Consider the following 17,620-nt stretch of genomic DNA (forward strand, 5'->3'; position numbering starts at 1 on the left):
TGCAAGCGTGGGAGATGATTTACACCCATCAAGAATAAACTCACAAACCAACCAAAATAGAACCTTATCACGACGCCATAAAGACTGCGCAATGATAATTACCAGTCTAATTTAAAGGAGTGTATCTAATTATATGTCAAGATAAAACTGAGTCGTAGATTTTTGAATTATCGCGAAAAAATGCGATGTTGCCAACTGAATTTACCTTGACGTGTCGAGCACTTGCTTTTGTAATTACAGTACAATATCTGGGAGAAAAACAGAGATAAGACCTAGCTAGATCGATTTTTCGCCCCCGAAAACCCCCATATACCAAATTTCATCGAAATCGTTAGAGCCGTTTTCGAGATCCCGAGATACAAGAATTACTCGTTTAAAGGTATTATTATAGATAGAATCTCATTAATCCGGCACTAATGCTGACACAAGAGAGCCGGATTACTGGAAGTTAGAGCAAATCTGCATATTCATTTTTATGATTTTTTTTAGTATGTATGTCTTAAAATGCACTATAAGTACTAAAATACTAAAATCAAAGATAATTCTACTGTTTTATTAAAAAAATTGGACTATGAATGATCAGTGGAGTGCAAGTGCCGTATTACTGGGTGTACCGGACCATCGATATTTCACTGTAATAACAAGTTTATATGACGAGTATCTTCTATTAATAAACTGCAATTAATTGATAAAACGATCTTATCAAGACTAGGTTTAATACGCTTTAATTGCTGAGTACGCTAGATTTTATGCGTCTGTCTTGATCAGGGGTCAGCTAATATTCAATATACTCTATCTATGGGGGTCAGGCCCTAACGTTGACTTTGCAGTAAAAGTACCTCAAGTCAGCTTTGGATGTGTATGAGTTATATAACGTTCCGCCACCGAACGAACTCCGGAGCCCTACATTTTTCACCATTTATTCCTAGCGTGTTTCCTACAAAGTAAGATATAAATATAAACAGACATCATACTTGTTCCGATCAGATATACCGAACTCGAATCCAGCACCTTAAAAAGCTCACACCATATAAGGCTCGACACCGGCCGACGTGTCATTTGTGCGCACGAGTCGTTTTCTAGGTCATCCAGCCGGGCTAGCACATGATTGCCGCGACAGTATCTCGCCGCGTGAGAAGCGCTGGTGGCCTAGCGGTAAGAGCGTGCGACTTTCAATCCGGAGGTCGCGGGTTCAAACCCCGGCTCGTACCAATGAGTTTTTCGGAACTTATGTATGAAATATCATTTGATATTTACCACTAATAGCTTTTCGGTGAAGGAAAACATCGTGAGGAAACCGGACTAATCCCAATAAGGCCTAGTTTCCCCTCTGGGTTGGAAGGTCAGATGGCAGTCGATTTCGTAAAAACTAGTGCCTACGTCAATTCTTGGGATTAGTTGTCAAGCGGACCCCAGGCTCCTATGAGCCGTGGCAAAAATGCCGGGATAACGCGGGAAGACGAAGAAGAGGATAGTCTATCTCGGGGCGAGATACTGTCGCGCCAATCATGTGCTTGGCCTACAGCATACCGTGGCCTCGATAAAGGTTTCGGTTTTAACCCTTTGACCGTCAAAGATGTCAACTGACGCGTGCGGCTACAGGCCATTATCAACCTTCTTGCATTCTGATAAGGTTCATGATGATGACGCGCCGCACACGTTAGGACTGTTAGGAGTGGCGTTCAAACGGTTAAAACAAAATTTACGCTGCGTCTTAAACGCCCTCCAGACTATGCGCGTGAATCGCGAGCGAAGCCGCGAACGCGAGTGTGGCGTCGATTTCGCAGATTGTTCACGCCTTCGCGCCTTGTTCTCCGTTTTTTGTCGGTATTTCGGCCCGCGTCAAAGGAGACGCGAAGCGCAAACTTGCAAGACTCCCATTACACAATATGTTGGCTCCTCTGTGGCAAGATAAATATTAATTATATTATGATATATTATATTAAGCAGCTATATTTTACGGTTTTACAATAAAACAAAATGAAAAAACAGCTAAATCACGTATGATGCCATAGATAACTAACAGTTAAACTCGATCAGCTGATGCTTTTCCGCCATATTGCCGCAAACCAAACTGCGAAATCGCCGTGAAGCGTGCGAGTGTGGAGTCATACGTCAACTTCGCGATATGTTCGCTCCGCGACGTCGCGCCGCGATTCACGCACATAGTCTGGAGGGGGCTTTACGTAAACGAACAACTCGCGAACGCGACGCGGCGCGGCGCGGCAGGCCCATGGCGTTCGCGTTCGCAACGAGATCGCCCACGTAGGAGACTTCTATAGGTATCAAACGATTGATTCACCCCGCGCCGCATCGCTTCGCTTCGCGTTCGCGTGTTGTTCGCCTACTTAGTACGCTGCGTTACAGAGATAAAACTATGATTCGGTCTTGAAAAGTCGTCGGAAGGCTGTTCAAAATTTATAATAATAATAATTTTTAGCTGATATATCAGTTAAATCACCCGCTTTAATGGCAAAACTAACCGAAAAAAAGACGGAATTGACATTATTAATTATTAATTAATTATTTATTTTTAATTCTGTTTGTAATTTGTTATGTATGTATCTGGACTATTTGTCTGAAATAAACGTTACATTATATAAGTCACGGAATGAATTAAATCACCAACGAAACGAGATTAATAAAATAATGTAAACAATTACCGTTACTGAGTTACATTGCGAGATATCTGTCCTTATCTCTCGTACGCAATTACATATGTCGTCAGTTGGTCCACGAAGGAAGTTGTTGCGTGATTCGTGGTACGAGGAAGCTGTCAGTACAGGCAGTGTTGGCCGAACGCATGGTCTAATAAAACTTGGTCTTCCATTCCCAGAGTGACACGGGCCTACGTCACAATAACATTGCCACTTTATTTCAACATAACATGTTACATAGGTACATTATACCTATGGTTAATAAGTTAAAATATTTCTTTATAATTTTATAATTTTCATTTATATGTATTTTAGCTTAAATTTTACAATAACACGTCATTTTTAATTACTCGTTAGCAATATCTTCCGATTCACGAAAGAAATTTCAGACTTTCGGGTAATTCTGTTTATACTACTGGCAACACAGGATAGCACTGTGCACATTTGACAATTCGGATCTAGATAACTTCATGCCCTGACCGTCATCCTTGTCGAACGCGTGTTAATTGTTATTTCCTTCTCGCTCAGTGTCAGCAGTCGCAGTGTTTTCCAAACTTTTCACGTCGTAAGCTTGGTAATTAATGTGTAACTGTGAATTACTTTTTCAAACGTTTGTCTTGTATAGATAAATAAAGTTTAATTTAATACATTCGATTTGTTTTATTTTACTATGTTTCTACATGAATAACTTAAAATTAATGCCGTTAAAATAATTTTCACCGTTGGTTAAAATTCTCCCACATTTCAAAGTTTGTGAACCTGTAAACAGCATGATGACGTAGGCGCGTGTCAGTTAGGTCATACGCGAATCTCGGAATGGAGTACCAGGCGGAGTATATTATTATACCATGGCCGAACGTAAATTGCAATTGACCATTAACCATTACAAATTGAACCGTAAAAGGTAACGGACGGTTACAGTTAACGGTTCAATATGTAGTGGTTAATGGTCAAGAATGGTCAATTGCATTAACGTTTCGGCCAACACTGAGTACAGGGGATATCAACGTTTGGCCATTTAAATGAACCAATCAGCGTCCGACCGGAACCGGGTTTCTTTGCCGAAACTGAAGGTTTCGGTTGAAACCGAATCTTCAGCCGAAATATGAATTTATGCCGAAACTTGCTGAAGCCGAAACTTCGGTCGAACACTAATAATTTCTTCAAAGAGAAAATGTTGTTGAATTCCTGAAAGCTTCTTAACATTTCTCGTTACGTAGGCCTAAAATTAGTATTAAACACAGCAAAGAGAAAATACGACTAATCCCAATTCGCCTTGAAGTTATGTAACCCGTATATAACATTACATAATGTGTTTAGCCTTGACCGTACGTCGCCCGATAAGACAACACAATAGAGGCATAAATGAACTCCATCTTATATCGATTTATTAATTAGTTGTCTTTAGGCTTTTGGTTTTCTTTATCACGTGGCAGATCTGATCAATGCGAATCTTTATATCAGAGCATATATGATTTATTTACTCATCTCTCATCTTATAATAAGATGATAATATGATGTAATGATGATGTCTTTTAAGGGGCTACCCGAGGTTTTCATCGATTTTTGACAAGTTTTGAATCGTATCTCCTTTTTTTCACTACAGATCGGTTATCGGTTTTGCAATCTTTTATCTCCGGTTTTGTCTACCGGATTTTTAAAGAAATTAATACTTATTTTATTATGAATTTTTTAAACATTGTCTAAAAAAACACTTTTTTCGTATCTAGTTTGCAGTGAAGGATCTTACATGTACGAAATCTACATATTTGGGTTCGTCTTTAACGTCTCGAAAAATGTGTCCAGGGTTTTAATTTTAAACAAATTAACACAAAAGTTACGGCAAGAAAACCAGTTTTTTAGCCTAAAATTGTTCAACTTTGATGCCAAATATCTCGAAGACAATGAACTTTGAAGTAAATATGGGTTACTATATTGCTTAAAACCGTTGCTGTTAATATAATAAGCTACAAAAAATATTAGAAAACTAAGGTATTGAGATCGAAGGTCATTGGCGTGGGGTAGCCCCTTAATTGATAAACGCTTTTTATAAATCTATACCTAACTATTACTTATGAAAGCAAAAGAATGTAAATAATCGTATATATATGATTAATAATTGTTACATATTTGCCGTGACTTATTTTTCAAAAGTGTTATTCATTAAAAAGACACGTCAAAATTGTTTACCTTTTTTCTAATGCTAAAAAACGAACTATAGTATGTAGAACGTAGCTCTTGACTCGGGACGCTTCGCGGATATCGGATTCAGCCATATTAGTTTAAAAAAAAAATAGCCACAACCGAATACAGAACCTCCTCCTTCTATGAAATTGAAGTCGGTTAAAAAAGTAATAAGGTTCAACTTTTCTGCCGTATTGCGATGGACGGACGATAAACTCCGCTTTCTTAACATAGAAGATTAAAAATGTCGCCTAGGTTAACCCGCCAAATACCGCGTGGTACCACATCCACTATAAATAGCCCTGATTACCGCGCTTCTATTTCGGCCACGTTATAAATACGCTGTGACAGACAGAAATGCAGACATGCATGTACACGCGACTGTTAGTCATTGGATTTTTGTATCACATCGTATTTGAGTTACAATAATGATTCATTGTAACTCGAATACATTCCCTGTAGCGGTAAAAAGGCGCGCTAGTGGTGTCGGTGTCGTGGGTTTGAAACCCAGCACGCAACCACAGTGTAAAAAGTAACAGTGGACCGACGCCTTTGATGTTTGCGTAAATGCCAACACCGCACAAGAACACAGTAGGGTTGCCAACTTGTCACAGACTTTTACCTAACCTAGCCTAACCCGGGGTTAACCGGTTAAACCGGGAGTTGCCATGGTTACCAGTACAATTTGACACTAAGTTTAACGGTTTAACCACTTAACTACGGGTTAGTGAGATGGTGCAAGTGGGCCTAAGAGTTACACTTGATTTACTTTAAGACACGCTAGCCCTGGGGGGCTACCGCCAATACCGAAAATCGTCAATTGCGGGCAATTATGACAGATAAAACACGGTTTGTTACCGCGAAGACTGCCGTCATCGAGCGGCCCGTTCGAAAGACGATTATGGTTCGAATATCGTTCTGTACCTAAGTAGTACAAAGCTACTAACAATGGCGATGTATGCAGCTCGGGTGCGCGCGACCCGCCCTTCGCACGATTGCCCTGTCTAGTCGCCTTCGTCGAATGACTGTATTGTTTTATAGACTGTGACGTAACTATATATTCTTGATACCAAAGAGTAATTAAGACGAAACAGGAGCCGAGATTTAAATATTTTAGGTAAATATACCCGTCTCGCTAACGGAAGCGGCTCCTAAACTAGTGCGATAAGGACAAGGCGAAAAATCCTGCGTAAAAATCTCAAAAATCGAGGTTTCGTACTCGACTGTTTCCTCCTCCAAAACTTAACTAATCGTAACCAAATTTGGAAATCTAAATGATTATGAAATTATCTGTGTCGGACCGTTTTGCTTTTTTGGCTAATTCAAATCAGTTTTGAATACCACGCCTCTCATTGCGGCATAGTCAACTAAGCCATTTTGGCCATTTTTGAAGGGCTCTAGCGCCTTAAAAAACAAGAATATCAAAAAAAGCTAAACGGTCCGACACAGATATTGACAATATTAATCTGAGTTGAAAAAATCATTGCTCTAGCTTCAAAACCCACGGAGGAAACAGTCGAGTACGTTTGTATGGAGAAATGACCACTCCTGTTGGCTCTTAATAATGTTTGCTCATCTGATGAGGAAAACAGAGTCGCCCAACTGCGATATCTGCCACTCTGTCGAGGATGTACAGCACTCCCTAATGGAATGTGTTCGGACTCGAGACAAGAGGGCACATCTATTTGAAGCTAGGGGAGGGGTTATGCAGTAACTGATATTGTGGTTTTTTACTCAATATTGGCGGAACCCCTGTCTGAAACTTATGCTGAAACTGTTAATCACGACTGCGGACTGTTAATCAGTGAGCCCCTTTAAAGTTAAAAAATTGGCTACATTCTATGGAGAAACCAGCATATGTATTTGAACAATACAGTTTAATAACTTTAATATAACACAGTACTGGTATCCAGCCAATTTTTCCGCGTCACAGTACACAGATAATGCAGTACGACTCAAGGCCGAGTCCCATTTATCCGACCGGTCATTATATCGTAAATTAGTTGCTGACCTACGGACACGCCCACGTGACGTGACGTCATCATTCTATTTTGTTTTTTCTTTACAGTAATAGACGTGTTGTAATCTTTGGATGATATTTGTCAAACGTCAACTTCTGATTAACAGTCCGCCGGACGGTATCGGCCTGTCAGTTAGAACAAAATTTTGACAGTTCCGAACAACTGACAGGCCGATACCGTCCGGCGGACTGTTAATCAGTGGGCCCCTTTAGGAGGATAGTAGAAAATTGCCGTCCCGACGGCGATGTGGGCCGATCGATAGCCAGGTTTAAAAGTGGGCTGTTATTCTAGAAATAATGCAGACGACGTAACTACCTAACAGTACTAGCTTACCAAAGAATGCACTATTAGACTTAGTATACTTTTACTTATATGGACTATCTGTCTATCGATCTATAAGCCACAAGCCACCCGCCCGGCTTAGCACCGGGTTATACCTAAACCTTCCTTAAGAATCACTCAATTGATAGGCGAAAACCGCATGAAGATCCGCTCAGTAGTTTTTGAGTTTATCGCGAACATACATACACACAAACAGACAGACCCGGCGGGGGACTTTGTTTTATAAAGTATAGTGATTTTATTTCTTTGGGCTTATTTTTGACCATTTGTCACAGAAAAAGAAACTCCTATACCTGCAAAGCTTCATAAAATTCGCGTTTGTGCGAGACTGCGAGACAACGGTAGACAACTACATGGAATGCTCCATACGAAACCCCATATTTTTGGCTTAAAGGACTGGAATCCAGACCATAATTGCAAAAAAATAAAAACCGGCCAAGTGCGAGTCCGACTCGGTAGGGTTCCGTACCAACGGCAAAAAAATCACGTTTGTTGTATGGGAGCCCCACTTCAATATTTATTTTATTCTGTTTTTAGTATTTTGTTGTTAGAGTCTGTGATAATTTCAACTGCAATCACGGTTCATGAGATACAGCCTGATGACGGACAGACGGACAGCGGAGTCTTAGTGATAGGGTCCCGTTTTTACCCTTTGGGTACGAAACCCTAAAAACTAAACCCCATATTCTCAAGCACCCGGAAAGCCAAGTGCCAAATCTTGGCTCTATGACGCATTGAGGAACCCCTCTTGGCACTTGCCACTGGCATGCCGTCTATTGGGTCACATTTATAATCATAGGGGCCATTTTGGTCAACGTGACTCGTTCCTACTCGATTGGCTAGTAGAATGTAAACAATTGTTATCAGTGTAAGAAATCGCGTTTTAATTAATATTTATCACGACTCGTAAATATGTATATAAATAACCACGGATAACTATAAACTGTTGTAGATTGTCAGTGAATAGTGTCATCATTCATTCATTATTCATTGTAAAAAAACCGGACAAGTGCGAGTCGGAGTCGCCCACTGAGGGTTCCGTATTCCGATTTTTTTAGTATTTGTTGTTATAGCGGCAACAGAAATACATCATCTGTGAAAATTTCAACTGTCTAGCTGTCAGCCTGTCACGGTTCACGAGATACAGCCTGGTGACAGACAGACAGACGGACAGCGGAGTCTTGGTGATAGGGTCCCGTTTTTACACTTCGGGTACAGAACCCTAAAAACTGTCAGGGCACGCCAAAGGTTCCGTACTGTCACACAATTTTTTTGTTTTTTTTTCCACACTAAATTGTTTAATAGGTAATGGTTTTTGAGATACAGCCCGCGGGTAAACATACGGACAATGGAGGCTTAGTAAAAGGCATAGTATAATAATATACTCCGCCTGGTACTCCATTCCCGTCTTTTCTAGGTCACCTAACTGACACAAGCCTACGTCATCATGCGACAGCGCTATATGATAATATGCGATAGCGCTATATATAGCGGCCATGTTATTGTGACGTAGGCCTGTGTCACTCTGGGAATAGAAGACCATGTTTTATTAGACTATGGTAAAAGGGACCCGTTTTTTACCTTTCCGGCAAGGAACCCTAAAAACTGTTACAATTCCTTCAAATAAATTCCATTCCTTATAAAAGATCCGAGCGAAGAGGAATCGATAATTAAAATTTTACAGTTAAGATACTAATAAAATAATTTTTCTAATTAAAATTAAATCTACATTGGTTTAGGCATTTAGAAGTGAATGTGGAATAAACTCACATACAAACATGAACCCTGAAAACAATACACTTTTTTTAGAATATAGTCACTTACAGAAATGAATAGCGTCAAACAACAGTATAATTGACATAAACATTTAAGTTTCGACACTTACATGCTGTTCATCACTATACATGCCAGATTGCCAGTTATATTATATCCCAAACAACACAATTAATTAAACAACCAAACACAATCAGCACTGAAAAACCACTAACTATATAATTCTAAGACAGAACTTTCTTCCGTAAGGAAACTCTAATCTAACCTATGCAAAAACACACAATGTGAAAATTACAAACTTACTATTACAGTTAATTAAATCTCTATCTATACCAGCTTCTTAGACGAAAGCGACACAATTAACGGGAAACGTACCTTTGTCACAAAATGTCACAACAAAATTAACTTTGCAAGCGAAAAAATACAAACTAAGTGCAATTGTGTGAAACTATCCTCTTTTTAACTGTAAAATTAAGTTTGTTTACAACTAAACAAAAGGGCGCGAAACAATCTGTCCAATGAAGCGTTAGTTTACCGTTTAACTTTAAAACGTCGTAACTAAATAATTCAAAACATTGCAAAATGAACTCTATTGTTTACTAGATAAGGTTCATATTTCAAGTAAATTAATAGAATGATATGAGTAAGAAGTCAATTTGAAACTAGAATAAAAACGCAACTTTCCGTCTTTTAAACGTCACATCTCTTTAAATTAGTACATCGCAAAAAGAACTCTATTGACCGTGGTTTAGGATTCACATTTAAGGTACGGCTTTTGAATGATATGAGTAAGAAGTTTGTAATTGGAAGAAAAACAGATCCTTCCGTGTTCCGCGTTTAAATGTTTTAGTTGTTTTTAATATAAAATGGCGGTTGGGCGCCAAAGCTTCAGTCTTGGGGTGGGTTTCATCCTTCGTGGTTCTTGGACCTTCTCGATGTTGCCTTCGGTGAGTTTTTTAAATTAATGTTATAGATGTAAAAAAGAACCATGACATGTGAAGTTCAGAAACGTAAAAGTAAAACGGTGTAATGTTCGCCATTACACCTCGCGGGATTTTAACTTCGAAAACAGTCATAGTTTAATAAAACTTTCTCTATCATTAATCATAACCCCTGTAAATGGTAGGTGTCAGAAATTTCCCAAAAAATATTATGTTTCCAAAAATAGTAAGTATGTATGTTAAGTGGGTCAAAATTATTTTCGTTGTCTTGTTTCTTGTCCCCAAAAAATGTGACGGAGTCGAGCTTTTTGTATGGGGTGTAATTTAGTTATTTTTTTTTCTCACGTGAATTATAATCTACAGCTAGAAAGACATACAATAACACTCTGCTTTTTTAATTTATGTATTTGATAAAATACAAAAATAGAAGCGTGACAGAGTGGTCCGATACAAGCACAGACAAAACATCCTCCAGACTGAGCATAGTCGCGCTACCCCCGCTGCCACGCATACGGTAATTTTACTCCATGTTCGAGTTGAAAGTGTCTTTGTGTGACGTCCGTGAACTCGTTCGTCGTTTGAACTGACCAATCACGGCACGGGACTTCGCTCACCTCGTCCCGCGCACCCCCACATTTTTGGCAGCATCGGTTGCATGAAATAATTGCGACAACGAAAATAATTTTGACCCAAGTACCTCATTTTCTAATTTTGTGCTAGGGTAGTGCAATAATTTGATATTTTCTTAAGTACCTTTGTAAAACCTAATGCCCTGTCTGTACTGCAATTACTGCATGCATTCATACAATTCAAAATTAAACCCATCGGGCCATTACACAAACTGCAACATTAACTGCATGTTCAATGCCACAATTATGCACTAGGGACACGATAACGACATTTACTGTCATTATACTAAATTATGATAATAGATAATGTATTCTAATCTAGTTTCTTTCGCTTTAAACCAGTATAACTTTAACCCCCTTTTTAGGAAAAAGCCTGACCAGGAATATATAGTATATATGTAACTGAACGAAAAGCAATTACTCAAACCCAGTTTAGGTCATACTGAGCAACTTTTACTATGGGACCAACCCCGAAAATGCGGAAACAAAAAATTGATGTTTCATTCATTTTGCTGGTCTGATGTTGAAATTTCCTATGGGAGAGTCAAATATTTTTTTGCGATTTCGGGGTTGGTCCCATAGTAAAAGTTGCTTAGTAGGACCTAAACATTAACGGGTTTGAGTAATTGCTTCTCGTTTAGTTACATACTGCATGATCACGCGCCATGTTCTGGATTGTCACTGTCTGGAACTATTTTTTTCATACTATACTGAACTGTCAACTGTCACCCTATACATAATAATAACAGCGCCCTCTTGACAATGATCATATATTACTGGTCACTCTGGTCAGGCTTTACACGTCTTATACAAAATGCCATTAAAAATATAAAATAAAAACATTTAACTGAAAAAAAAAACATATTATCTTCAAAATATTTTCCTTTGCTTTTGATACACAACCGCGAAGCGTTGTTTAAATTATCAACCACAAAAAAAAAAAAAAAAAATTTTAAATTTAAACTGTTTATTATAAATAAGACGGTACTTACATTGGTGCGGTGTATTTTTTTTTATACCACATCGGTGGCAAACAAACATACGGCCCGCCTGATGGTAAGCACAGTCACCGGTAACCTATGGACGCCTGCAACTCCAGAAATTATTTTTATTAGTATTAGTAGAAATTCGGAAATTGGGAATCGAAAATTTCCATGTCAAAAATGAAACTTTCCTTAGTTTCCTGTGAAAATTTCCTGAAATTTCCGAGTACTTTTTGCAAACTTTCCACAACTTGCATCCCTGTAGTCACGTTTACACTGGTGTATTAGAAGAATAACCCATGACGTTAATCAGAGTATCATTTCCTTACTGGCCTATTTAATTTTGTTTTGATTCGCTACTTGGTTCAACAAATGACATAATGAGACAATTTGGCCAAAGATCGTTTAAGGCACAGTGTGCATTATATTACATACAAAACCGGGGACGATTGCTAGTTTAGAAAAACATGTGAGTGTATCGTTAAGTATACCTATCTAAGGTGGTTCGCTTTCATCGCATCACGCAAAAAAACGTTATTTTTAGGGTTCCGTACCCAAAAGGTAAAACGGGACCCTATTACTAAGACTTCGCTGTCTGTCCGTCCGTCCGTCTGTCTGTCACCAGGCTGTATCTCACGAACCGTGATAGCTAGACAGTTGAAATTTTCACAGATGATGTATTTCTGTTGCCGCTATAACAACAAATACTAAAAACAGAATAAAATAAAGATTTAAATGGGGCTCCCATACAACAAACGTGATTTTTGGCCAAAGTTAAGCAACGTCGGGCGTGGTCAGTACTTGGATGGGTGACCGTTTTTTTTTGCATTTTTTTTTTCGTTTTTTTTTTCATTATGGTACGGAACCCTTCGTGCGCGAGTCCGACTCGCACTTGCCCGGTTTTTTATCAATGCAATACCAAAATAACGTTTTTTGCGTGATTTCTGTATAAAACAAAGTTTTACTATCAATTTAGCGCAAATAAACATATGAAAGTAGACAGATGCGCACATATTTATGTAGTAATAGTGTGTAATTACTTATTATAACGCAATTGTTTTTTGTATGGAATGCGAACCACCCTAAGTTTCATTTGTATTTTCTCAAAAAATCAGATTAGGCGCCTATAGGGCAAAATTGGCAAACGTGGGACGTTACTTTTTGTCAAAGAGAAATAAACCGGCCAAGTGCGAGTCGGACTCGCGCACGTAGGGTTCCGTACCATTACTCAAAAAACGGCAAAAAAAATCACTTTTGTTGTATGGGAGCCCCACTTAAATATTTATTATATTCTGTTTTTAGTATTTGCTGTTAGAGCGGCAACAGAAATACATCGCCTGTGAATATTTCAACTGCCTAGCTGTCACGGTTCATGAGATACAGCCTGGTGACAGGCAGACGGACAGCGGAGTCTTAGGGTCTTAGGGTCTTAGGGTTAGGGTTAGTAATAGGGTCCCGTTTTTACCCTTTGGGTTCGGAACCCTAAAAAGTAACGGCTCATCAGCATTATCACATGGACTTAAGGTTCGTTTTCGCCTAGCCTGTATCATTTTACACTTCACGTTTATAATGTATCATATAACGCATATAATAAGCGCATCATTATGTCCATAACTTAGGGTTCACAGAACCATTCAATATCAAGTTCAGCCGATATATGATCGCGAATTATGATACTTTATGATTTCGTCTACACTTTATAAATATAGTAGCAGCCAGTGGCCTGGCTCGAGTGTTATTAGGGTTCCGTAGCCAAAAACGCGAAAACGGAACCCTTATAGGCCCCGTGCATGAACTATAGGGGGTAGCATGGGAGCCGTCAGATTTTTGGCGCGAGGCGTAAATGTGCCGTTTATGCGTTTATGTGCCGACGAGAACGGTAGATGGTAGCACTTGCTTTGGCAATGTACATGTGCACATATGTTTCCGATTCAGGCCACAAGATGGCAGACCCTCCAACGCGCACGATCCCTATAGGGAGCGTGCATGAACTATAGGGGGCAGCATGCGAGCCGTCAGATTTTTGGCGCGAGGCGTAAATGTGAAGTTTATGCTTCCGATGTAACGAGAACGGTAGATGGCAGCACTTGCTTTGGCAATGTACATGTTTATGTTTCCTGTACAGGCCACAAGATGGCAGACCCTCGAACGCGCACGGTCCCTATGACATAATCAAACAAAGCCGCGATATCAGCTTAGTATTTACACGAACATTTTTTGCTGTGCGTCTGCAGAAGTAGAGTTCGTCGAACTGCGAGTTTTCAAGTTGAAGGACAGACGCGTTTTTATCGATATTTGTGCAGTACATAGCAAATACTGCTCAAAATGCGACGATACAGGAAATAACAAGTTTTTACGTCATTTGCTTATAAATATAAATTATATATTTAAATTTAGCCTACGCGTTTTAGGGATGGCACCCACTTTAACATATTTTATAAACTTAACTACACAAGCGGGTCTACCGAGATATAGACAAACAGGTCAGCTGGTGCAACTCAGCTAACGTCGGAATTAAAGGTAAAAACAATGAAATTATATCGCGGTAGACCCATTTGTGTAATTAAATATTTGTACAAAACGCGAGAGTTTAAAGTGTTATATTTTATAAATTACCTGAGTATGTATGTTAAAGTCAATACAAATTGATACGATTGCCGCTATAAAGTAGGTATAAAGGAGCCCTCAGATTACCAGTCCGCCGGACGATATCAGCCTGTCAGTTAATCGCAAAAGGTGACAGTTCCGAACAACTGACAGGCGGCGAACTCGTTACTACAAGTACCTACTAATGTATATTAAAAAATTATGAATAGGTAGTGAATACATTTTTCACCTTACGCTCATGTGACATGTGAAGATAGCGAAGCGGCCAAGCCACATATTTTGACTAAGGTGTAGAGTTTGTGAAGTTGGGGCTTGTAGAGTTAGAAGCTTGGCTCTATATATCTTCATAACTTTTTGATAGTTAGCCTTATGGTTTCGTCTTGGCAACATTTTACATGAAAATGTTTTGGCGGGATGTATACTTATTCGAATAGATAGTCAGAAGTCCACCAAGTCAAGCGTGGCTCACTCCGCGATTTCGTCGAGTCGCTACAAGTACATGCGGCCCACACCAATTTTGGTGTCTAGCCTGTCGTAGACTCGTTTTGTTAGAGAGTGAATCTTCTGTACCTAGAACTATTATTTATTCTATGACCAAGTATAAGTGAAGTACCTAAATATCATTAAACCAAGTGTTATCAGTACCGTATCTAATGCCTTCGTAATAATTCGCGTTGCATCTAACTGCAACATGCATTTTGCAATGTCATCACAATTCACGTGCATGCCATAAATGCATAAGTTATTCTCAATTCGTTTCCCTTATCTTTAAAGAGTTTAAAGAATAAATAATTCGTTGTTGTATTATATTGTGGATGTCTTTGTGATGCCTCATAGATGCCTGTTGAGGCAAATTCAAACTTACTGGGGGCGAAGTACGCACAACGCACATGGTAGGTAACTTAAGGGGCTCCCCCACGCCAAAGACCTTCGATCTGAACCCCTTAGTTTTCTAACGTTTATCGTAGTTTATAATATTAACAACAACGGCTTATTTAAGCAATATAGTATTCCATATTTTCATTGTCTTCGAGATATTTGGCATCAAAGTTGAGCAATTTTAGGCTAAAAACCTGGTTTTCTGGCCATAACTTTTGTGTTAATTAGTTTAAAACCATAGACACGTTTTACGAGACGTCAAAGACGAGCCCAAATATGTAGATTTCGTATATGTAAGATCCTTCACAGTAATCTAGATACGAAGTGTTTTTTTAGACAATGTTTAAAAACATCATAAAAAAATAAGTATTCATTTCTTTCACAATCCGGTAGACAAGAATAAAGATAGAAGATTGCAGAACCGATAGCCGTTTGTCAATAAATCTATGCACTATAGCAAAAGTAGGAGATCTATACGATTCAAAACTTGTCAAAAATCGATGAATTCCGCAGGTAGCCCCTTAAGTAGCAATTTTTTTTAAACATGTTTGTCCAGAATTTTATAAGCAGGTATTTATCAAATTACTGGACCATGCCTAATTCATAGTTTCCCGAAAACATCTCCCAATCTGGGAAATCCCCAGATAACGTTCAATTTTACTCCCAATTATCACTGCTCTTTGCCCCGTAATCTACCCATTGATAACTGTAGGCATATAAGCGCGACCACTCTACGCCATATTCTACTCTGTGAGCAACGTTCGTTACGCTATAACGCGTCGTTATCCGTTAGATAACTCGCGGCCCTGCGTCGGCGCGCGCGTTCGTTCCGTTCCGAATTTGAATTTTTAATTTTTTTTTGACTCAACTGTGATTTTTGACGGTTTGTTGTGCCGGCGTTGTTTGTAAGTATTGATTTTGTTATTTTTATGTTTATTTATGGTTTAATATTGCGACATTTTTTAAAATCATTTATTCATTTGCAAGAATGTAGTACACAAAACAAGTTCTTACAATATAAAAATGTACAATACATTCTGCTTAACAAAGCATGCAAAGAAGGTTTGCTTAAACTAAACTTAACTAAATTACAAATATTTTAAAGTAACTCCTTACTTACCATACCAATTTTTTTTTTCGTTTTAGGTTAAAAGCCTCTATTTAGTTTGTTCTGAGCTCTGAGAGTTTATCTAATTTTTATACAGGGTGGAACATTTTTAGACACTGAACTGAAAAGAAAGAATTTATCTCTAATCGAAATGATCTACAATCGAGTTATTAATTTATTATATAGTTTAGTGTGTAGTGTAGTATATTTGAAAACATGTTATAGATTTTTCAATTTTCTTGGAGGTATATTTTGACATCGATTTACTTACAACTACGGTGTGATGAGTACGTGATGATGATGATTTACACATAATTCGTAGAGTCGAATGAATGGCCATGTTACGGGTAAATCATGTACAGTCACCTGCAATAATATGTGCCTCGTCGAAGGCCGCAAAAATATGTGACACGCTCTTATGGCTCTACAAATAAGATCGTGTCAGATATTTTTGCGGCCTTCGTGTCACATATTATTGCAGGTGACTGTACCATCAAAAGTGAATTCATTCATAATTTCTCCATGCAATTTCGCATCTCACTGTACAGTAGGACCTCGGTAACCCGGACGGGCAAAAAACCGGCTTTTGACGGATTACAGGGGTTTCCGGATTATCAACTTATTAGCAAAATATTTATGTTATATTAATACATTTTTCATTCTTATTTATAGACAAGTCGTATAACCAATTCATATTTTATGGTGTAATCCTTATACCGGTTTAAGTGGCCCAAATCTGTTTCCGCACGTCACTCGTTTTTGTTGTCTGTGCTTTATGTATTTTATGATAAGATGATTTTATAGACGGAATAGTCCCTATGAAGGAATTAGCTACATTGACCTTACACTTGTTTATTATTTTATTAACTCGATTTATTTTATTTATTAACAAGTTTATTCTAAGGTTATTTACGAATTTATTTCTTGGCGCAAACAGCCTAACCTAAGATAAAGAAAACAATATTTTTTACGATTTGTAATGTTTTCCAAAAAACTATTTTTTATTTAAATACTCACTAAGCTCGTATCGTATTTGTAATAGATAAAATATTTTTTTTATTTCGAAATCAACTATGATGAAATTGATGAATACTAATAATTTCTCTAAAAACAGTTTTTTTTTCTCTTTTGTCAAGGAGCGTGTGTGCGTGTTCAGAATGTTCAGATATTTTTGAGCACTTCGGCCGCTCAGATATCTGATGCCGACTGTATATATCATATTTTTGCAGTCGACAGCATACATGGACCCATTTATAATATCAATCTTATCATAACGTCAAATAAACAATCAAAAGCGTCTTTGATTCTAATCTAGATGTTTCTCGAAACCTATATCTACAAAACATACAATTGAAACGTATCAATCAACTTTGAAACTTATCCACAAGTACTACGTTTCAAAATCAATTGACAAAAAGTAAATTTATAATATGCCAATCGAATTTATTGAAAAGTAAATCTTCTAGCTATACATTTAAAGTCTAATTTCATTTGGA

General features: G+C 38.2%; 1 protein-coding gene across 3 annotated transcripts in view; it reads left to right on the forward strand.

The window, feature by feature from the left end:
• The window catches only part of LOC134802732 (zinc transporter foi), a 62,419-nt gene that overhangs the window by 3,785 nt on the left and 41,014 nt on the right, over positions 1-17,620 (forward strand). The window contains exon 1 of one of the 3 annotated variants that reach the window (XM_063775400.1): positions 15,792-15,921. The exons of the other annotated variants lie outside the window; for them this stretch is intronic. The gene's annotated coding sequence lies outside the window, so the exon portion shown is untranslated. Of the gene's footprint in view, positions 1-15,791; positions 15,922-17,620 lie in introns of those variants that run through there. 3 annotated transcript variants of the gene reach the window in all.

This window comes from Cydia splendana, chromosome 25, assembly GCF_910591565.1.
Source record: "Cydia splendana chromosome 25, ilCydSple1.2, whole genome shotgun sequence".
NCBI lineage: Eukaryota > Metazoa > Arthropoda > Insecta > Lepidoptera > Tortricidae > Cydia > Cydia splendana.